At 30.2% G+C, this 21,733-nt stretch overlaps 1 long non-coding RNA gene across 1 annotated transcript in view; it reads left to right on the top strand.

Annotated features, from left to right (window-relative positions):
• Nucleotides 1–16,410: 16,410 nt before the first annotated feature.
• Nucleotides 16,411–21,733, top strand: part of LOC126707704 (uncharacterized) — a 16,008-nt gene continuing 10,685 nt past the window's right edge. Inside the window, exon 1 of the long non-coding RNA XR_007649047.1 lies at nt 16,411–17,210. This is a non-coding gene — a long non-coding RNA (uncharacterized LOC126707704). The remainder of the gene's footprint in view (nt 17,211–21,733) is intronic.

Here is a 21,733-nt window from a genome sequence, read left to right as displayed (position 1 = left end):
GTAATTATACAAACTTCAAATTGTATATTATTTTATTGCTTATATACAAATTTTTGAGGAGTAGAATAAATTATTACATTAGAATTTGAGTTTTTTTTTTTTTTTTTAATGTTGGACAAAATTTAGGTATAATAATTTATGTACAGAATAAATACGAACACATGATTGTATACTTGCACTTTAAATGTAATAATAATATTTTTTTTTTTTGTTCCATTTCAATTAAAACTCTTGCTTTTGTTTTTTCAACCTTTTACTTTTTTTTTATATATAGGTTTTGGTCTTTTAAAAGACATGGGTAAAATATGATTTTTTTTTTCCTTTTATAAATTGCAATATAAATGAAACAAATACATAAAGCAAATCTATGAAAAAAAATTAATAGGAAAAATTCAAAGTTTAACATGAGATTGGGAAGGTGGGAAAATAGATTAACAAACCATATTTTTTAAAGTAAAAGTTGTAAAAAAAAAAAAAAAAATTATTATTGTTAAATGAGTGCACTGTGGACATGTACTTATCAAAGCCCGAAACTAATGGGCAAAACACACGTCATAAAATACATAGCATGGCAACAATCATGCATATCACTCTTTAAGAATTATATATGGGAGGGCCGAGGGGTAACTACCACCTCTTGACCTTCCATTAGTTTTTCTTATATTCCTTAGTTAGAATTTTTTAATATTTTTTACTAAGTCTTATAATTTTAGCATAAAGTCTACTTTTGTATTGAATGTTATCAGTGTCCTTTAAAATTGTTTGGAATCTTCATATTTGGAGATTAGGTTTCCATTAAAATAAATAAAAGAAGGTTAATTCAAACAGTAGTCCTATTCAACGCGAGCCAAACGTAGAAGAAAGTAATAACACTTTTTAAAAAGAAACTTCCTAATAACCTTTCACCTGTGATTTCTAATAAAATATATCATCACATCTGCATGTCCCAATCAATATATCCTCACATATGACGAATACTATAATATAATAATATAAATTCATCAATCCATCTCAAATTTGATAAATTTATTGACTTTCTGTTATATATATATATATATATATATATATTTGTTAACTTTATGTTATAAACTTTTGAAATCTCACATTTCTATGTCATTATTATAATAATTTTTTTTTTTTTTTGGTTACAAATCATATTATTTTAATCTAATTAAATTCCTACAAAAACTAACTAAAATGGCCCTTCTTTTTATAAAGTGTGACCGAACATTACAAAAAAAAAATTAACAACATTGGGAGAACCATGTCAGTAGTAACCATGCGAGAACCCAAATATAGCATCTTGCATTCTAGCTTACACAGCACCTTCTTCTCCACCAAAAAAAAAAAAAAGAGAGAGAGAGAGAGAGAGAGAGAGAGAGAAGCTTACACAGCACCTACATCAAATTTTGACATTTTTTTTTCTGGCGACTTGGTGCAGACATAAGATATAGGCCTTCATTTATATAGACCTAAGTTTTAGAACTCTATTTAAGAATCTTGGGTTCATTTTTGTAAGACAGAGTTTGATTGATAAATAAAGTTCCTTTTGGTTTTATGGTCTTTGCCATGAACTATCTATTGCAATTTGCAAACCGCTCATTCCCACAAGCTCAAGTGTCATCATCATCATCATCGAAGTCAAACTGCACCACCAAAAGGACCACCGCTTTTCTTATTAGATGTTTATTTTGAAGATAAAGTATAATCAAACATAGCTCATGCTGCTCACCAGAGTTTTTGTTAAAGAAATGATTGTGTTGATCATGTCTATATGGACGTAATCGGTTATTGGGTTAACCATACTATATATTTGAGAACTGAAATTCTTCAATACATAAAGTTTAATTTAGTTTTACACCATCTGTTTTCGGAGCAGAATTTTTCGTGGAAATGTTTTTTTCTTGGGATATTCATATCAGGGTAAATGTTGTAGCACATAAGTTAATACACACAATTTTCACACACACCTCAAAATAACAGCACTCATGATTAGAGTGTGTATAATAAACGTCACTCTTGATATTAGTTGCAAAAAGTAAATGATTCAATTAACGGGTGTCTATAAGGCATTTGTTAATAGATCATTTTAAGAAAATTTTAATATCACTTTCATAGGAAATATAAAAAACTATAAAATAAAAAAATAAAAAGAAAAAAAGATAGTTACTTTTTATTTTTTCCATAAAAAGTTTCTAAATACATTTCCTAAACTATTAGTACCATTAGGGTATCCGTTAACTTTTCCCAAAAGTAAATATGATAATCATGATCAAGTAGTGAGAAATCAATGCATATTTCAAGATTTACTTTCAGTGTGTATGAAAAGAAATAAGGAAAATGTTAAAACTACCAGATATTTTATTACAAAATGTTTACAAATTAATGTAACAAAAATGTGGTTGATGGCCTTTGACAACATAGTAAAATAATATCAAAATTTCTTTTAATGATTGATGACACATTTATTTATAAAACTAATGTAGTATAGTTAATTTATATATATATATATAGAAAAATATAGTATATACTTTATAATGTTCTTAGAACCACTAAACAATGATGTCAAATGAAAGCTACAAAAATGAAAGTATATCGCTGATTTGCAAGATAATTGAATGAAGCATTTCACTGTAATATAGCCAAAAAAAAAAAGTTTGACTTACCTCTAGTACTTTTTTAATTGGAATCTTCTTTTATTTTAATAAGAGACTGCTATTTCACCTACTAACTAAATAAAATGTGGAGATTAAAACCCACTATCACTTATTATTATATATTTCAAACAAAAAGACATGTCCAGTTAAAAAAGTACTAGAGGTAAGCCAAAATAAAAAATAAAAATAAAAATCACTATATTTGTCGGTATTCTAGTTATGTGCAAATCTTGTGGACTTAGAATTTGTTGTTGAATATCTAGCGCTAAAAATATAAATATAACTATGGAAAAAATTGAAAATAATAGATATTAGGAATGATTAAAGAAAGAATATTTAAATGGAAATGAGAAAATATATATATATATATATATATATATAGATAGATAGATAGTAATGGAAAGTATATTTTGAAAAGGTTTTATTTTTTTGAACCTAAGTAGGTAGGGACCAGGATTGGACTAGATCCCCAAATTGGGTTTGGGTTGGGCAAATCCACTAAATAGTTTTTTGATTAAAAAAAATTACATCATTAAAAACATGTCTTCTTTCTAAACAAAGCTAGACCGGAGAACCAATGGAGCTCTTTTTTTCTAAATTTAAGGAAATAAAATTGTTCATTTGATGTTATAGAGACTAAAAGCACTCAAAAGTTTTCGGGTGTTTGGATTTTACATTTTGAAATTTTAGAATTTAGATTTTATCCCCTAAAGTTCTATTCTGATTCCATCAGCATCATCCCCATTCATATTTTCCGTTAAGGGACACACAAGCTTGCCACACTATGGGCATAAGGGAAGTTGGGGTCAATTGGAGTCGCCACCTAGTTATATGGTCTAGGAACCATGAATATAGCGTCCTTACAAGGAAAGACCTTTGATCTTACTACCAAAATTTGAGTTCAGAGTTTAGCTATGCTCTTAGGAAGGTGTTAGGCATCCAAGATTGCCCAACCCTAAGATTGACCTCCCATCATTGTATCCTATGTCTTAACCCTATTAAAAACCATCTAAATACTTGTATTCTAGACTCACACACACACACACACACTAACATGCATCTAACAAACAACATGGCATCTTTAACCCTAAACAAGCATACTTATCCATCTACCCAAACGAAAGAGAGCCAAACAAAAGAAACCCTAATCATACATCTAACATATGAAAAACCCTATCTAAAACAAAACATGGCGGCAAGCGCATCATCATACAAAACACATCAGACACAAAAAGTTAACATATTAGAAACCCTAACCATACATCTTAGAAAACCTAACACAAATGCATGAGCATTGCTAATGCATGACTTACCTTTTTACTTACCTCTCAGCAGCATAGCACATATGACATCAATGCATGACCATTTGAATGAATGATATTAAAACAAAGAAACCCTAGACTAAACCCTAATCTAGACATGTGATAACAAACAAGCATGTTAAAATGGTGAGCAAACATTTTATGAGGCTTAAAAAACATGTGAAAAGGAGGCTATGTAGACAAACATGTGAAGGCAGAATCAAAACAAACAAAAATTGGGGCTTTCTGGGTAACGGCATCACGCATGTTAGAATGGGTCTGTGTACGCATGAGTTCAGCCTGCGTGTGTAGGCTAGATCATGCATACACAAATCCTTACCCATAAAACCCTAATCAACACAGAAACAGAGCAGAAACTCAAAACGTACAATCTAACAACCTATCATGCTTAAAGACATAAAGAAAACCTAAAACTAACCTAGACAAACATAAGCAAACATAAACTAAACAAAAGAAGCAGATTAAAACAAAGATTAAGGCAGAAAAGAAAAGAAAAAAAAAAAGGTTTTAAAGCTTACCTTAAAGGAAAAGCTTCTAGGCTTGATTTTTTACCTTTCCCCTTAGTAAAATTCATCACAATTCAAAGAAAGTGATCAGTAATCTTAAACTCAAAAGATTAGGAACAGAAAAGGTCTCAATCAAATAAAAAGAGACTTGAGGGTGTTTTGTGAAAAACTCCCTTTTGATTTACTATTTTCTAGTGAATCTTAGGCTTTTCCCATGGGATTTCTATGTGTTTTGAAACTATATCATGTAAGGCTTTATATAGTGGAAAAAATTGGGTTTGGAACGGCTTCCAGATGATGTGAGATTCGCTCCAAACCTCAGCCATTATTGCAAAAAACACTTACATTTCATATGTTTCTGAAACCCGAGTTGCGTACATAAGAATGTGCCTAGGTACGCATGCTTTAGCTCACATACGCAGGTCACCACTCACGTACGTAGACCAAGGGTCACTTTGGTCATTTAATTTTCCAAAAAAAGATTTTTGCTCATTTAAAAAGTTATAGTTTCCATTTTAACATTCCTTAAGTCAATTTAATTTTTTATTGGGCTCTAAACTGGCCTTGGGCTTTAGAGTTCGAGCATCATTGGAGAATGAAGGGCTGAGTTGTAAGGGGTACAAAATACAGTGTCCACACACACTTGTTTAGTTCATCCAATAATATGATGTTATGTCTTTTTTATTATGTTATGTCATATTTAATTTTTTTTAATCTTTTTAGGTCACAAAAATGATGTGGCATCATTTTATTGGACAAACTAAACATGTGTGGCAAGTATATGTAGTACTTAATGAAAAATATAGATGGAAGGGCTGCCTATGCAAATAAAATATATAAAACTTCAGGGTAAAATTCAAATTCTGAAATTTTAGGGCGTAAAATCTCAAACACCTCCAAACTTTAGAAATTTAGTTTGCAATTTAACATTTTGTTTACTAAATGCATCCATTAATAAATCACTAGTACTGAAAGTTTCGTGCATTGCATGACTTTAATCATGAATTTTCTTTATATATATTTTTAAGAAATAATAACTAAATGAGTTTTTATTACATAATTTTAGAACTCATTTCTAATTAAATAAATTATTATTATATAAAATGAAAATTTTTCTAAATTTTTAGTTATATATAATATCTCTAACTAAAATTATCAATAAAACTTTTCTAATTATTTTTTTACACTTCCTTATTTATTAATGAAGAGGCTGATTTGAACTCAAAAGTTTTTTTTTTTTATTATTATTATTATTTATTCTTGCATAAATAAGATTATCCTAAAATAATCCATTCCAAACTTAGGATTAAAAAATCAACTATATTTGTACACCTAAAAGAAATTAAATTTTTAAGTCTTATTTGGATAATTAAATAATCTATTTTAGTGTTACTTTTATTCAAATGGTTAACACCCTAATTTATACAACTTGAGTAATGTATCTAATTATATTGTTATTTAGCCTTTAAGAACACATATGTTAATATTACACATGAAAAACAATCCAAATTTCTGAACTTTAAAAAAAAAAAAAAAAAAAAAAAAAAAAAAAAAAAAAAGAAGTTAAGTAAAGATGGATGTACATAGGAATTTAGACAGATAAATCTAATTTAGCCAAATATTATCTATGATCTAAAAGGATATAGCAGAAATTCTAAATTAAATTTAGTTAGACTTTCGAAGAAATATGGTAGGAATTTTGCATACAAAGAAATTAATAGAAAGCACATACAGAATTTTAAAATATAAAAATTGATAAATTTTTAACAATCAATAAGTAAAAGTATTGGAACCAAATTGCACTACAGCACATGAAAGACATGTTTTGAACCAAATATTTTTTGTAGTGATAGCCAATTGAAAAAATCAAGACACTTACAAACTAAATACATAGAATAACCAAAACCTAAAACACACAAAATAATTCAAAAGTTGATAATTTAAAAATAAAATAAAATAAAAAAACCTACCTAAGAGAAACTAAGAACTTAAATAGGTGTCCCTTGTTTTCCTTCTTTATAGTAGACTTCCTTTGACATAATATCCATACATGAAAATTTAGAAACAAATAACAATAAATAAGTTGAATTTATTTAATCAAAATTATCACATAGAAATATATATGTGTAGGGGACTAGATCAACGACCCAGCCCTAATCCAATGGGTATGGACTGTATGGTGGCCCAGTACAATTAATTTGTAGAGGTAAGTTATCAAGGCCAACCTTTCAAGCCTTGTTGATTTCGTTAAACAATTTAAAGAGAGATCAATTGTTTAGGTATTAGCTTTGTGAGAGAATAATAATAAGACAAACATTTTTGTATCAATTCTTCCTCGAGTCTGTTTGAGGATCATTAGTACATACCATATTCCCTTCTTAGTTACAAAGTTCTTGATTACACTTTATATTTCTCTCTCTAATTTTTTTTTCCTGTATCCTTTTTTGGAGGAGTCCATTTTCCTTATATAGCTACCTGGATTGCATCTCAGCCCTCCACTTGGATAGCCACTAATCTTCACTTGGATACTTGTCCCATCAGGGCCTTACTGGAGGTGGTAGAATACACTGCAAGCTGTGAGGGCACTGTTCAAGGATTATTCTACATTAATGTGGCCAGTTGAGTTGATACAGTGCATTGAATGCGGAGGTGATGAGTACTTTATCTAAAAACTTCCTTCTTTCTTCACTTGCACATCTCTCCTTCTCTCCTTGGCTCTCGGCCTTGTGGGCAAGCTGTGAGGGCACTATTCAGGGATTATTCTACCATTAATGAAGCCAGTTGAGTTGATGCAATGCATTGAATGCGGAGGTGATGAGTACTTTATCTGGAAACTTCCTCCTTTCTTCACTTGCACATCTCTCCTTCCCTCCTTGGCTCTCGGCCTTGTGGACTTGATGGTCAATCTCTGGTCCCCCGAGGAACACTTGTCCCTCAAGCTCCTTGGGTGTACCGCTCTCCTCAGTTTCTCAGACAATCTTATCCAGATTAATCTGAGCCTGTCCTGACATATAGTTACGAAGTACAACCCCTTAGGCAAGTTTTATTCTATGATTCTCCCTCTTTGGTTCCTCACCCCCCAACAATATGCATAAGTTGTAACTTGGAAAACACAAAAAATAAAAAATAAAACAAAAACATGGGGTGCAAGAAAGATTCTATGGAAAGACCATTGGTGAATATATATAATTTTTGAGATTTTGATAATAGAATTTTAGTTGGAGTGAAATTTAAATTTCTAAAACTTAGATGCATGTTGCATGTTTCGTTAAAACATTTATTGTTACTTTATTTAAAGAAATTTATAAGAACAAATAAGTTGTTGTCACTATTAGTTAAAACTTAGATACATGTTACATATTTTGTTAAAACTAGTCGCTAACTCATGCTATGCACAGAGAAACCTACCTATTTGTGAGGTAGACTAAAAGACTTTTATAAAATCTTAAATTGATTGAGATAGAGAGATAGAGTTTGAGTTTAAGTTGAACTTGTTAGAGAGATAAAGTTTCACTCATTATTAAGTTTGGACTAAACAAAAATAATTTTATTTAAAAATAATAATAATAATGTGGTAAGCTCTAGAGAGGTCAATAAAAAGTCAAAAATTACAGTTTTATATATATATATATATATATATATACAGGAATTATTATTTTATCTAAAATGCATGTTGCATATTTTGTTAAAACAGAATAAATAAGTTGTTATCTTTATCAATTGAAACTTAGATGCATGTTTTGTTAAAATGCTTATTGTTATTTTATCCAACAAATTAATAAGAATAAATAAATTATTGTCTCTATCTAAAAAAAAAAAAAAAAATTATCCAAAATATTTATATAATTTGGTAAAACTACTTAGCGCAACTTGGATTTCTAAGACCTACTTAGAAAATTTAGTAAAATTTTAGATAAATTTTGTATGAAAAATAATGGGGAAGCTTGTGTCTAGTGGTCAATGCCACTAAACACGTTGTGATGCAAATACGTGTCCATTCTTAAATGCATATCTGTATTCTAACGTGTCCAGTGGTCCCACTGGAAGCCATTCCCAGAAATAATAAAGGGAGCCATACAACTGTACAAGAGTGCGTGCCACCCTTGGCTCTCGCCTTCGAAAAAATAAAAAACTAATCTTCACGACGACGACTTTGTCTATTTCCATAATTTAAAAAAATATAATAATAATTATTAATCTGATTGAGCTTTTAAATTTTAGTACAAGTAGGGGAGCATTTTGCACTTAAGCAATATTATAAGACCAATTAACAATCCCCATATGGCAACTTGAAATATACATACTAAAAAGCTGCAAACATAAACATTCACCAGATACAAAAGTGTTTACTTCATTAAAATAAAAACACCACCAAAGTCTCTCACGCGTTGTCCTTTTTCAACCCCAAATACAATCCCCATTCTTCCATTTCATTTTAGATTCTAACAATGTCTTCAATTAATCTAAGTGTGTTTACATATCCCATTATGCTCTTGGTTTTCCTGTTCGTCTTGATCATGATTATAGCATTGCTTTGCTATTGCACTGTCACGCCATCCAACCAAATTGGCACCTTCACAACAGCACAACAAGATGCAATCTACAAAGCCACTCTAGAAAACTACCCAAAATTCATCTACAGCCAAACAAAGCTCCACAAAGGCACGGGCAACTCTACCACATCATGCTGCTCGATATGCTTGGCTGATTATAAAGACACTGATGCGTTGCGGTTTTTACCCTATTGTGGTCATCTCTTTCATGTTGAATGTGTCGACTCATGGTTACTGCTGCATGCTACGTGTCCGGTGTGTCGGGACTCGCCTCTGGCCAAGGCGGTGCCTTTGGAGGAGCAACGTGTTTGACCTAAAAAAAATGGAAACATTGGGGTCTCATTAACGCATGTTTTGTAATTTAGAGGTATTTAAATTTATTATAAATTTAATTTTGTACAGATTCATTTATGTGGTTTGGTTAGGTAGGTTGGATTTTCTCTGTTACTAAACATTGATGTCTTGCATTGTTGGTCATGACTTGATTGATATCGATATACGTAAAAGAGTTTGTTGTTCCTTTAAACAAGAAATGGTTTAACTCAGAAGATGGACAATAGCAACTTTCAACTAGCTAGTTGTTTATATCAAGCACACTTACCGTGAAAGGAACCATTGTATGAATCTTTTGGCCAAGAGAAGCACACTTAAAAGCGTTTAGCTAATGCTTAAGGTTCTATGTATCTTTAGACTTTGAATTGTTTATGTTTGATTTTTAATAAATGTACCCTTTTCTACCAAAAAAAGGTTGTTCATAACTCTTTTTCGGTGGACTTCATGTCTAGGCCATCTGTTGTCCATAAACTTTTTTTTTTTTTAATTATTATATAATTTTAGATTTTAAAAACTTGAAATTTAAATATTTCATGTAAGAAAAAAGTAATCTATTGATTATTAATCTTTTGGAAATTTTGCAAGTATGAAATATATAAGAAAAAAAAAATGTAATTAATGGTAGATTTGTCGAAGAACAAAATTTAGTTACAAAATAAATTGTAACTTAAAGTTATAACCTTACAAAATAAAATAAATATTGTTACATGTTTTGAAAATTTAATCGTTAAATTGTATATTTTTTATACTTTTAATATGTATTTCAGATTTTACGTCATCAATTGGATATTATTTACTATATGATCTATAAGTCTATATTTTATGCACAATTTTAAACAACAAAAACTTGCAATTTAAACAATTTAATGATAACATAGTTATTGATCTTTAATTTTTTAGAAATTTTGCAAGCATAGAGGATATAAAACGAAGAGATAATCCAATAGTAGATTTGTCAAAATTCATCTCCAATAAAAAAAAATATATATTGAGTAAGGTTAAAGGCTAAGCTACAACCAATTTTATAACTAAATTTTGTCCTTTATCAATATTCACATCCAATAAAAAGATATTGTGTGCAATTATAGACATTAATTATAAATTAGTTTGTAATTAAACTTTGTCCTGTAAGAAAAAACCATTGCGACCATTGCGATTTGCGACTGACCAAGTGCAACATAAAATGCCTAAAACACAAACAGCTTCAAGGGCCTAGCTAGGAAACCCCAAACTTGCAACAAACAGTGAAAAGATTGTGAAACATGTGCCTTACTTGGAAATCAACACATGATCCCCCGGTTCAACCTATCAAAATGTAATCCAAGGAGGATTAGTTTGAGACTTGAGCGGATTAAGGCAAATTCGAAGTGGCTGGTTATTTACCACACCTTTTTTTTTTTTTTTTTCGTTAAATGCACAACTGGCACCCTGGAGCATTATTTTCCCCCAAACTAACTACCCTCATCTCTCTAAGGAGTTCTTGGCACTTATTTCAAGAGGGAAGTGCAAATCGGCACTTCCTCTAGGCTTTGACCAGTTGATTCTTTTTCCTCCAATTGTGAATTTTACATGATTTTAACTCTCTCTCTCTCTCTCTCTCTCTCTCTCTCTCTCTCTCTCTCTATATATATATATATATATATATATTAATTTGTTTGAGGATCAATTTTGATTTTTAAAACATTTATAAGCCACTAAATGATTTGATACTTGATAGTTCCCCAAGAAATTTATGGATTTTTTAATTTAATCTCTCCCCCTTTTTCCAAGATGACTGCATAAAATTCAAAAACCAAAATTATCTTCAAGTATTATTCAATAAAACTTTAAGTACACACTTGTAGTAAACTTTAAACCAATGAGATATGACATATATTAATTCTATTTTATCAATTCAATGACAAATCAATTAATTAATCATAGTCAGATAGTTTAAACCCTAATTTGCAATAATGCATATTAACTGTTAAAATTTGATGTGCTTGATCTTTTAATTCAATGATTTTATTTTCACATCTCTAATGCATTTTGGAATTGATTTCATGTTCATTGAATAGTTCAAATAACATTTTTTACCCATCCAATTATCCAAAGTGGAAATTATGGTTTTTCCATTAATCAAAGTTTGGTTCCAAAATGGTTTGTACACTTAAGCGGTCTATTTAAATAAACAACTAGACCAACTTCGGTATTGCTTCATGGGGTTATCAATCGAACTATCTAGATTTAGTAACTATGCAAAAAACTGTTGAAAGAGAAATAAAATCAATTTTGTAAGCTCTCTTTAATGGAGCTCTATCTCTTAAGTATTTTTAAAACTCCGGTTGCTTCTTAATCAACTTTTAGCATTGGAGATAATTTTTTTTTTTCTAAATATCAATCTTTTTCTTTTGCCAAATAATATGGAAACTTTATTTTGCACTTGAAGTGTGTTAATATATGGATTTGTATTATATAATCCATTTATAAAACAGTTATAGTTATAAAATTTTAATTCTTTATTGACCTATTTTCATTGTATACTAAAGTTATAATGAAATTTTGTGTTGTAGATAAAAATACTAGCAAAATTACTATCTAGCTTGAGATGCGATTCTCAAGTATGAATACTTCCACTATTAGATCTACTACTAACATTGAGTATATTGGTGTCCAATTCATATTAAATATTTACTTATTTTGCTTTACGTAGCATATTATGTTTTATTTTTGATAATTTATACGATAAATACACCTAAGAAGGTAGAGAACTTGATAGGATCCATGACATCTAGCTCTTTTTTTCTTTTTCTTTTTTCTTTTTTTTTCTTTTTTTGCCCATTCTTTTGTGGTGAAAGATTATTGAACTTTGGATTATGCAAATTTAAGAATTTATGTATTATTTAACTTTTATATTTGAGTGTTCATGGTTTTTTATTTCTCTTTATTATTCAATCAAAGTTAATCATGAGTTTTGTTGGTAGTTGTTCCAACCTAATGAAATTGATCATAGGGTGATGTGTAGTCAATCTATGGAGTTGTCATCTATATTGGAAGTTGTCAAGTATTTAGTGAAAAACATTTATTTCACTTGCAATGTATTCACCTATAATTATCAATAAGAAATCAGAAGAAGGGAGAAAAGTTTTTATTCAGAAAATTATTTGTAAGTAGCATTGCTTTGGAGTTGAGTGATTCCTCCTAACAATCAAGTGTGTGACTTGGTCACGTTGAGTGGCATCCGTGATTAGTAGTGTTAAGTGACATCTGCTACCTCTGATTTAGTGGCATCCCGAAACTATTCATCCAATCATTAGGTTAAATCTTTGAGTTAGCCTATCTAGTACGTCTTGGCCTGCATCAAATGTGTTATGGGCATGTTTTGTAATGCTTGGTGGTTGATTTTAAACAAATGTAGGATCTCTAGTGAGTATTTGTGAGAGGTAGCCTTAATTGTCTTTTGTAGTTTGCTGTATAATAATAAAGGTTAATTGGAAGTATTTTTCTATATGTTATATTGTATATATAACTAGTCACTAACCTGTGCGATGTACAGAATAGTTAAATTTAAAATCACATATATTTAAAAAAAAAAAAACAAATAGAGAGTTCTGTATGAAAAAACTATTAATTAAAAGTTAATAGAAAAATTATTTTATAATTTAAAATAGTTTTGCATAGGTATTGTATTGGTATCAACCAAGTGGGATGCATATTTTACATAAATAAAAAATAAAAGACTGTAATGGTGGGCGTGGCTGCTTTTGTTTTATTATTTATCCAAAAAAAATGATAGGATATGAAAAAATAAATTGTAGTAGAATTTGAATAGTTTCCCATAGGTATTATATAGGTATCAACAAAGTAGGATGCATATTTTAAATAAATAAATAAGACAAAACTTTGTCTTCAAACTCTCACATGCACCAACGCTACACCACCACTATATGTATAGAGGTTATTACACGTCTTTGTTTAGTTTCTTATCAATGTGAATTGCCACTTTTAATATGAATAATGCACCTCCTCGCTCCATATTATTCTACTAATCAATCTGAAATTCCAAAATCAAGTAGGAAACATCTAAACCATTCCCATATGGACTATACTTCTCCTTTTTTTTTTAAATACCTATGGACTATATCACAACATTAATATAAAATTGATTATTGATGACAGGAAATTTATGGTTTTGATGGTCAAGAATAAGCTCTTCTTGTTATTGATGACAATTTTTTTTATAGAGTGGTTTTTCAAAGGTCATATGAGGGTTCTATATATAACATACATAGTAGTACAAATTACACCAACGTTAGAGAAAATTTGATTGATGAAATTGTTAATTATTAAATCAAAATTACAATTAAATCTAATGTTTTAATCATAAAAAAAAAATAAAAAAAAATTACAATTAAAAGTTTCACATGTAGATTTTTTATACTAATAAACTCACTCACAAGTCACAATAATAACAATATTATAAAGTAGTAATCATAGAGAGTTAGAGCATGAAAGATGGCAACACGTCCTTACCTCTGCATTTACTCTGAGCAACTTCATGGATACAACGTTACAAAGTGGTCTCATGAAGTCCCATACCATCTTTGCAAAATCTTCAATTTGTTGTGTGTGTTTTCTTTGTGTAAATTTGAGTGAGTATGAAGGGTTTCGACCTTGGCAGGGGTTTATATTTGTTGAAATTTTTGTTATAGAATTTTAGTTGAAGTAGAATTTTCAAGTTCTTGAAACATATATTTAATAGAGTTTTATTTAAACTAAACTATTATAACACTTGATAAGATAATTACATGTTGAAGAGAAATGATAAATATATAAGATATAAAACCTAAAATAAAAAAATCTAAAAAAATAAAATAGTAGTGATGTGGAAAATTGTGGAAGTTTTAGAAGTTTCAGATATATATATATATATATATATATATAAAATGCATATTCTTGTTTTACACAAATTGATAGATAGTTTTATGCTTCTAATTGGTCGTTGGTCAGAAGAAAAACCAGACACTTTGATTGGCTTGCTGAACTAAGCAATGATGCACATGACCTTAAAACTTATGGACTATGGAGAGGGGAAATTCAGTTTTTCTTTCTATTTTCTAATCGTTTTTTTTTTTTTTCTCAATTTAGTTACTCACTGCTCTACAAGAACAAGAAACTTCAATCGTAAAATCCTTAATGCGCACCTGTAGTGTTTTAAGTGAGATATTTCATTCAAATAAAAATAAATAAAAAATCGATGAAGAATTTTCCTTCTAACTAATTGTGGTTGCACGATTTTTCTGGCCCAACTTCTGTTGATCAGGCCTTGGCCCAAAGCGCAACCCACAATAAATATTTGTAGAGGACGGGTCAAAGAACTTAGCTTCAGTGAACCTATTCGGTCTAATGCATGGACAGTATCGTTTGCAGAAAGAAATAAAAACAACAAGAATGGATCTTTTTCTCTGATTCTATTTCTTTAGCTCCTTATACAGTTTTTCGGTCCTCTTCTTTGAGGGACTCCACTACATTATATAGTTTTTTTCCTCTCATCTCAACCTTACACCTGTTGATCATCTAAGCATCTACTTGAGCACTTGTCCCATCAGACGCCCTCATCAGTCCCTTTGTGAGTTGCAAAGGCCAAGGCGGTACTGTTCAGGTGTCTTTTCCTCATTAATGCGGCCAAGGGGGTAGTTGGGGCACAATTAATGTGGTGGTAGCTTTCCATGAGATATTTTGGACTTTATTCATTTTATATGTTGGGAGGATGAACTGAAATAGCTGGAGAGAGTTCCTCGTCTGGGATTCGTGATGTCCGAGGAGGAGTTACTCCTCGGACAGGTTTCCTTGGCGTTATTGGGATTGAGTAGTGCTTCATATGTGGCTTCCCTTCGGACAGGACGCTCCTCGGACGGGCCTGAATTTGGAATAGCCCATTATTTTTGGGCCGGGCCCCACACTAATCATTATACTTTCAAGAATTTTAGGTGTTAGTTACGTGGAAAACTTGGATTTTATAAGTGACCCCACATGCTCTCCTTGTAGTTTGTGATAATTTAGTATCCGTTTGGATATTGATGAAACACAGTCCGTTTGCATTTTACACTTTTTTTTTCATTGAGAAGCGCATTTCAATGCTTTCTAATGGGTCTCGTGCGCTGATCACGAGACTCATAAACCTTTTTTTTTAACAAAACTTTCTAAAAATGGGTCTCACGACATTATTCATACATTTAAAAATTATTTTGCTATGGTATTTTCAATTTTCAATTTTCAACAAAATAAACGGTATCCAAACAGACCCTTGAGAGAGCAAAACTAGTCATCAGGATAACCAAGGACGGACCCAGGTGGGGCCCGGCTCCTGGTCCAATTTTTTCTTAGTTATTATATATTTCATTTTTGTAGTTAAACCCCCCTTCCAAAACATTTCTCTTCAATAAACCTAATTAGTCTCAATCAAATAGCAGCTATCCAACCCAAAAACTTAACAAAAACAATAAAAACATTCACAATGATTATTATATTTTAGTTAAAAAAAAAAAAAAACTATTTTACCACCAAAAAATCATGTGTATTGAAGAAGCTAAAGCTAAATTTTTTTAACAACAGTAAACAGGTATAAATACCAGTGGACTGTAGTAAGTCGTTAAAAATAAAATAAAATGTTTTATTAAGATTATATCTCTTCCTTTAATTAAAAAACTCAAATTCTCTCACTTTCTTTATTATTTTAATGAGTTGTTTATATTATTTTAGATGAAATGATAAAAAAAAAAAATAGAATATTTGATATTGAGTGTATTGTAAAGTGAGGTGGTAAAATATATAAAATAGTTTTTTCAGGTGTTAAAAACTAAAATTTTTAGCACCACCACTGTAATGCACTAACTTCAACCAAAACCAAAAAAAAAAAAAAAAATCCTAGCCAACCTATTATTAATTTAAAAAAAACATTATTTTGTTTTTGTTTTTATTGGTAAATAATTGCATCTTAATGTATTTAGAAACAACTTTGAATATTTATAATTTTTTAATGCTATATGACTGTTTATTTGGAGTTTTTTTTCTTTATACTTCGGCCCTTGCTAACTTAAAATTCTGAATCCGTCCCCGAGGACAACCCAAATGCAAAATAGACAAAATAATAAATTAATAATCCATTGGAACGTTTAAATTTAGTTATAAAATTAGAGAGAATTTGTACTTAGCGATAGTATTGAAACAGCAGTTAAGAATCCCCATATAGCAACTCCAAATATGCACCAAACAAACAATCACCAGTTACTCATTCCCAAAACTAGCAAGCACTATCAAAGTCTCTCACGTATTGTCCTTTTTCATCCCAAAAATACAGCCCCCAAACTTATTTCCTCTATGCAACCCACTCTTCCAGTTCATTTTAGATTCTAACGATGTCTTCAAAAAATCTATATGGGCTTGTATATATGATTATGCTCTTCTCTTTCATCACTATCATGATCATTATTTTACTAATTACTTGCTATTGCACTGTCCAGCCATCCCTCCAAAACGGTAATCTCACAACTGCAGAACAAAATGCAATCACCATCGAACTAGGCCTCGATGAAGCCACTCTAGAAAAGTACCCAAAACTCATCTATGCTCAAGCAAAGCTCCACAAGGACAAGGCCAACTCTACCACATCATGTTGCTCAATATGCTTGGCTGATTATAAAGACACAGACGTGTTGCGGGATTTACCAGATTGTGGTCATCTCTTTCATCTTGAATGTGTGGACTCATGGTTAAAGCTGCATGCTACATGTCCGGTGTGTCGGAACTCGCCTCTAGCCAAGCCGGTGCCTTTGGAGGTGTCTCATTAACGCATTTTTTGTAGGTATTTATTATAAAGTACTATAAATTTGTTTTGCACAGATTCATGTATGTGGATTGGTACTTTTAAGTTGGATTTTGTGTGTCACATTTTTTATTCGAATTCTTCTCTGTTAATAATTATGTCTTGCTTTGTTGGTCATGTATTAAAATATATCATGACCTGATTTGACATCGATATACGTAAAAGAGTTTTTCTTTCCTTTAAACTAGAAAGGGTTTATCTAATGAAGCTTGCTTGGGGTTTTTTTTTTTTTTTTTTTTTTTTTTTTTCAAAACAAGAAAGCGTTTAACTCTAGAAAAATCGACAAGAACAACTTAAAACTATCAGTCTCCTAAAATAGTTCTGTTCATAACTCATTTTTGGTGGACTTCATGTTTAGGCCATAAAAGGCTCACAAATGCAGACAAGCACGATTGGTCCAACAAGGGCCCAAATCTTATCACATATAAAGAAAGCCCCCATTGCGATTTTTGGCTGATTGAGAGCTACATAAAATGCCCAAAACACCAAAACGGCCTAATGGATGGCCTAGGAACCCCAAATATGCCACAGACAATGAAAAGATTGCGTAGTATGTGCCTCACTTGGTAATCAACATGATGCCCCTAAAGGGTGGTCCAACTTATGGCTCAAGCTCATAACAGGTCCAACCTATCAAAATTTATGCATTTAAGAACGGCGTCGATCTCGAGAAGTTGACGATTGCGGAAGATCCATTTGGGGAAGAATTGCAGAGGAGGACTGTGGGGATAGAATGTGGGGGATCAGAAGGCACGATGGCCGCTCCTCCATTTACTGCCGCAGATATATAAGGTGTCTCTTTGGTTGATTTCTATTGGAATTGTCTTCCTTGTTTACAATTACTAAAGTTATAATGAAACTTTGTGTTGTAGATAAAAATACTAGCAAAATTACTATCCAACTTGAGGTGCAATTCTCAAGTATGAATACTTCCACTATTGGATTTACTACTGATATTGAGTATATTGATGTCCAATTCATATTAAATATTTACTTAATTTTTTTTACCAAGCATATTATGTTTTATTTTTAATACTTTGGGTCCGTTTGGATACAACTTATTTTACTGAAAACTGAAAATACTGTAACAAAATAATTTTTAAATGTGTGAATAGTACCGTAGAACCCATTTTTAATATTTTTTCTGAATAAAGTGAATGTGGGTCCCATGAACAGTGCGTAAATAGTACATGAACAGTATATAAACAGTGTGTGAACAGTGATAATTGTCCCCTAAAGCAAAACGCGTTAATAAAAAAAAAAAAAAAAAAAAACACAAAATGCAAACGCGGGATAATCTGAATCCAAACGCCACCTTTATATGATAGATACACCTAAGACAATTGAGGACTTGATAGGATCTATGATATCTAGCTCTTTTTTTTTTCCCATTCTTTGACTTGGACTATGTAAACTTAAGAATTTATGTAATATTTAAATTTTATATTTGAATGTTTATGTTTCTTTGTTCTCTTATATGTTTTGAAAGGAAAATAGCATTGGCAACTACAGAAACTTTTTTCAAGATGGCCATTAAGAAACTTAAATATAAAAAGAGAACTCCATATATAGATAAAAAAAAATAAAACACAAATACATAAAAGTCTTACATTGCATGAGAGTCTTATTATCAATATTGCATGAGAATCTCATTATCAATATTGCAATCTACATCTCTCTCAAAATTTTAGTTAAATAAAAAATATTTTGGGCTTTTTCTTTTCGTTTGTAAGGACCTAATGTATTGTTAAAGTAGTCAAATTTTAAGGACAAAATTTGACTACAAACTTAGTTGTAACCTAAGACTACAATTTTGACTAAACAAATTAACATGACTACATATTTTGAAAATTTAACGTTTAAATTGCATGTTTTTTATATTCTTAAAACACATGTCGAATTTCATTGCCAATCAGATTCTATTTACTATTCAATCTAAAAACTTATTTTTATGTATAATTATAGATTATAAAAAGTAGAAATTCAAAAATTTGATTGATGAACATAGCTATTAATTTTTAATCTTCCTAAAATTTTGCAAATATAGAGGATATAAGATAAAAATATAATCCAATAGTGCATTTACTAAAATTCACATCCAATAAAAAAATATTGACTACCCTAACCTATAACCAAATTTGGTGTCAAACTTTGTCCAAAGTGTAATTATGTTAGACTTAAAAAAATTTAGGGCGGTCACAAATTTTATTTAAAGATAATAAAAAAAAATCATAATTTAAAAAAATTATATATAATAATTTTTTTTCTAGGTCAAAATGGTCTTGTACAGTGACTACCCTGGACCCAACGTAGAATCACCATTAGAAGACAGAGACATAATAATCATGCATCTTTTTTAATTATGTTTTTTGGCATAAGAAAAAATATGGGTCATACCAACTCCAAGTTGACCTAATAACCCTCAAAATACTAGGTAAGGATTATAGGATTTGCAACCTATTTAGGATGATATATTTTTTACCAGAACTCAGCCGGGTCAAACCCAATCAACTTGAATTGTTTGCCACGTTTATATAAGATGCGTGAGAGACATTCAGGCAACAAAGGAAAATGTTGTGTGAGGTAAAACATATTCCCTAAAGTCAGCAACATAGATTAAAGGGGATAATAGATTGAGTTCTGTAAAATCAATGGGTTCTGTGCATGTTTTGTAACGCTCGATGGATGATTTTAAACGAAGGCAGAATCTCTAGTGAGTATTTGTGAGAGGAATAAGCCTTAATTGTCTTTTGCAGTTCGCCGTAAAATATTAAATAAATAATAAACGTTGGAAGTATTTTTCTATATTTTGTATTGTATTGTATGTATAACCTTGTGCATTATTGTTTTACACAAATTGGAAGATAGTTTTATGCTTCTAATTGGTCGTTGGTCAGAAGAAAGACCAGACACTTTGATTGGCTTGCTGAACTAAGCAATGATGTCATACCATGACCTTAAAACTTATGGACTGTGGAGAGGGGAAATTCAGCTTTGCTTTCTATTTTCTAATCAATTCTTTTCCAAGTTTTTTACTTACTACTCTACAATAACAAGAAATTCCAGTCTTAAAATCCATATGCATCATATGTGTTTTAAGTGAGATATGCTTGCGCTTTCATCTTTATTTCATTTGAAAAAAAAAATCGATGAAGATTTTTCCTTTTAACTAATCATTATACTTTCAAGAATTTTAGGCGTTAGTTAAGTGGAAAACTTGGTTTTATAAGTACATAAATTATCTTCGGAGTTGTATTCCTTTTAAGATAAGTTTTAAGACCTACACCTATAACATCTTCATTTGCTCTTCTCCTTCTCCTTAGTTAAAAAATAAATAAAAGTTGGGGATTTGAAAGTGTTTGGACATTTGTCCACGCACAAAGAGAAGCAACAACCAAAGCTAAGAAGCAAGTAAAGTGGATTTTCAAAAATATTATTTAACTATACTCCAAAAGTACATAAATATTTTCTAATCTTAAAATGATTTAACTACGAGTTACTGTCTTCACAAGAGAGAAAATTTGAAATGACAAAAATTATCATATCCAAGTGACATTTTAATATATAATAAAGTGAGCCCGCATGGCGCATGCTACCTTTGTGGTTTGCGATAATCTAGTCATCAGGACAATCCATATGCAAAATAGACAAAATAATAATCCATTGGAAGTTTGGAACGTTGAAATTTAGTTATAAAATTAGAGAGAATTTTGTACTTGGCAATAACATTGAAAGAGCAATTAAGGATCCCCATATAGCAACTCCAAATATGCACTTAATAAATGGCGGCTATAGGAATTGTTTTTAAGGTGGATACTAAGAAACTTAAATTATATAAAATTTAATAAAAAGATCATTTGAATATATCAACGCTACAAACAAAAAAAACACGCAAATATTTGAAATATTACAATTGTTTTTGCACTAACAAAGAGAATAAGAAAAAATATATATATACTAAGAAAAAATAAAGTGCAAATTAAAAATGCTGATATGAAAATAATAAAGTGACCACAATAATTTCATAACAATTTTTATGCAACAAGTTATTAGCTTGTTATTAGTAGATAAAACATATCAATATTGAACCCAAATTAGAATTAATAGCAACTTACCACATAAGATTTATGGTGAAATTATTGTAAAAATGTTGTGGATGTAGTATCACTTTAATATTTATTGAATTCAAATTCTTATAATTCTAAAATAAGGTCTTCAACATTTTTGTTGAGATGGTCAAAATATGCTAATTTAGTATATCATTTATTTTTCTAAAGTATATATATAGATATACATTTTTTCCAAATCAGGATGGTTACAAAAATATATTAGTTTAAAATGATTATTTATTTATATATATATATATAAAATGATACCATAAAGGGGGAAGGGGATGCACTGCTGAAGAGAAGGAGACGAAAGCACAGTAATATTGTAAATGGAAATAAAGTAAAGAACTTGAAAGTAAATAGCTTGAAAATAAGTAACTTGAATGTAA

This window comes from Quercus robur, chromosome 11 (assembly GCF_932294415.1).
Source record: "Quercus robur chromosome 11, dhQueRobu3.1, whole genome shotgun sequence".
Taxonomy (NCBI): domain Eukaryota; kingdom Viridiplantae; phylum Streptophyta; class Magnoliopsida; order Fagales; family Fagaceae; genus Quercus; species Quercus robur.
Note: the sequence above shows the minus strand (reverse complement) of the source record. Positions and strands in the feature narration are given on the sequence as shown.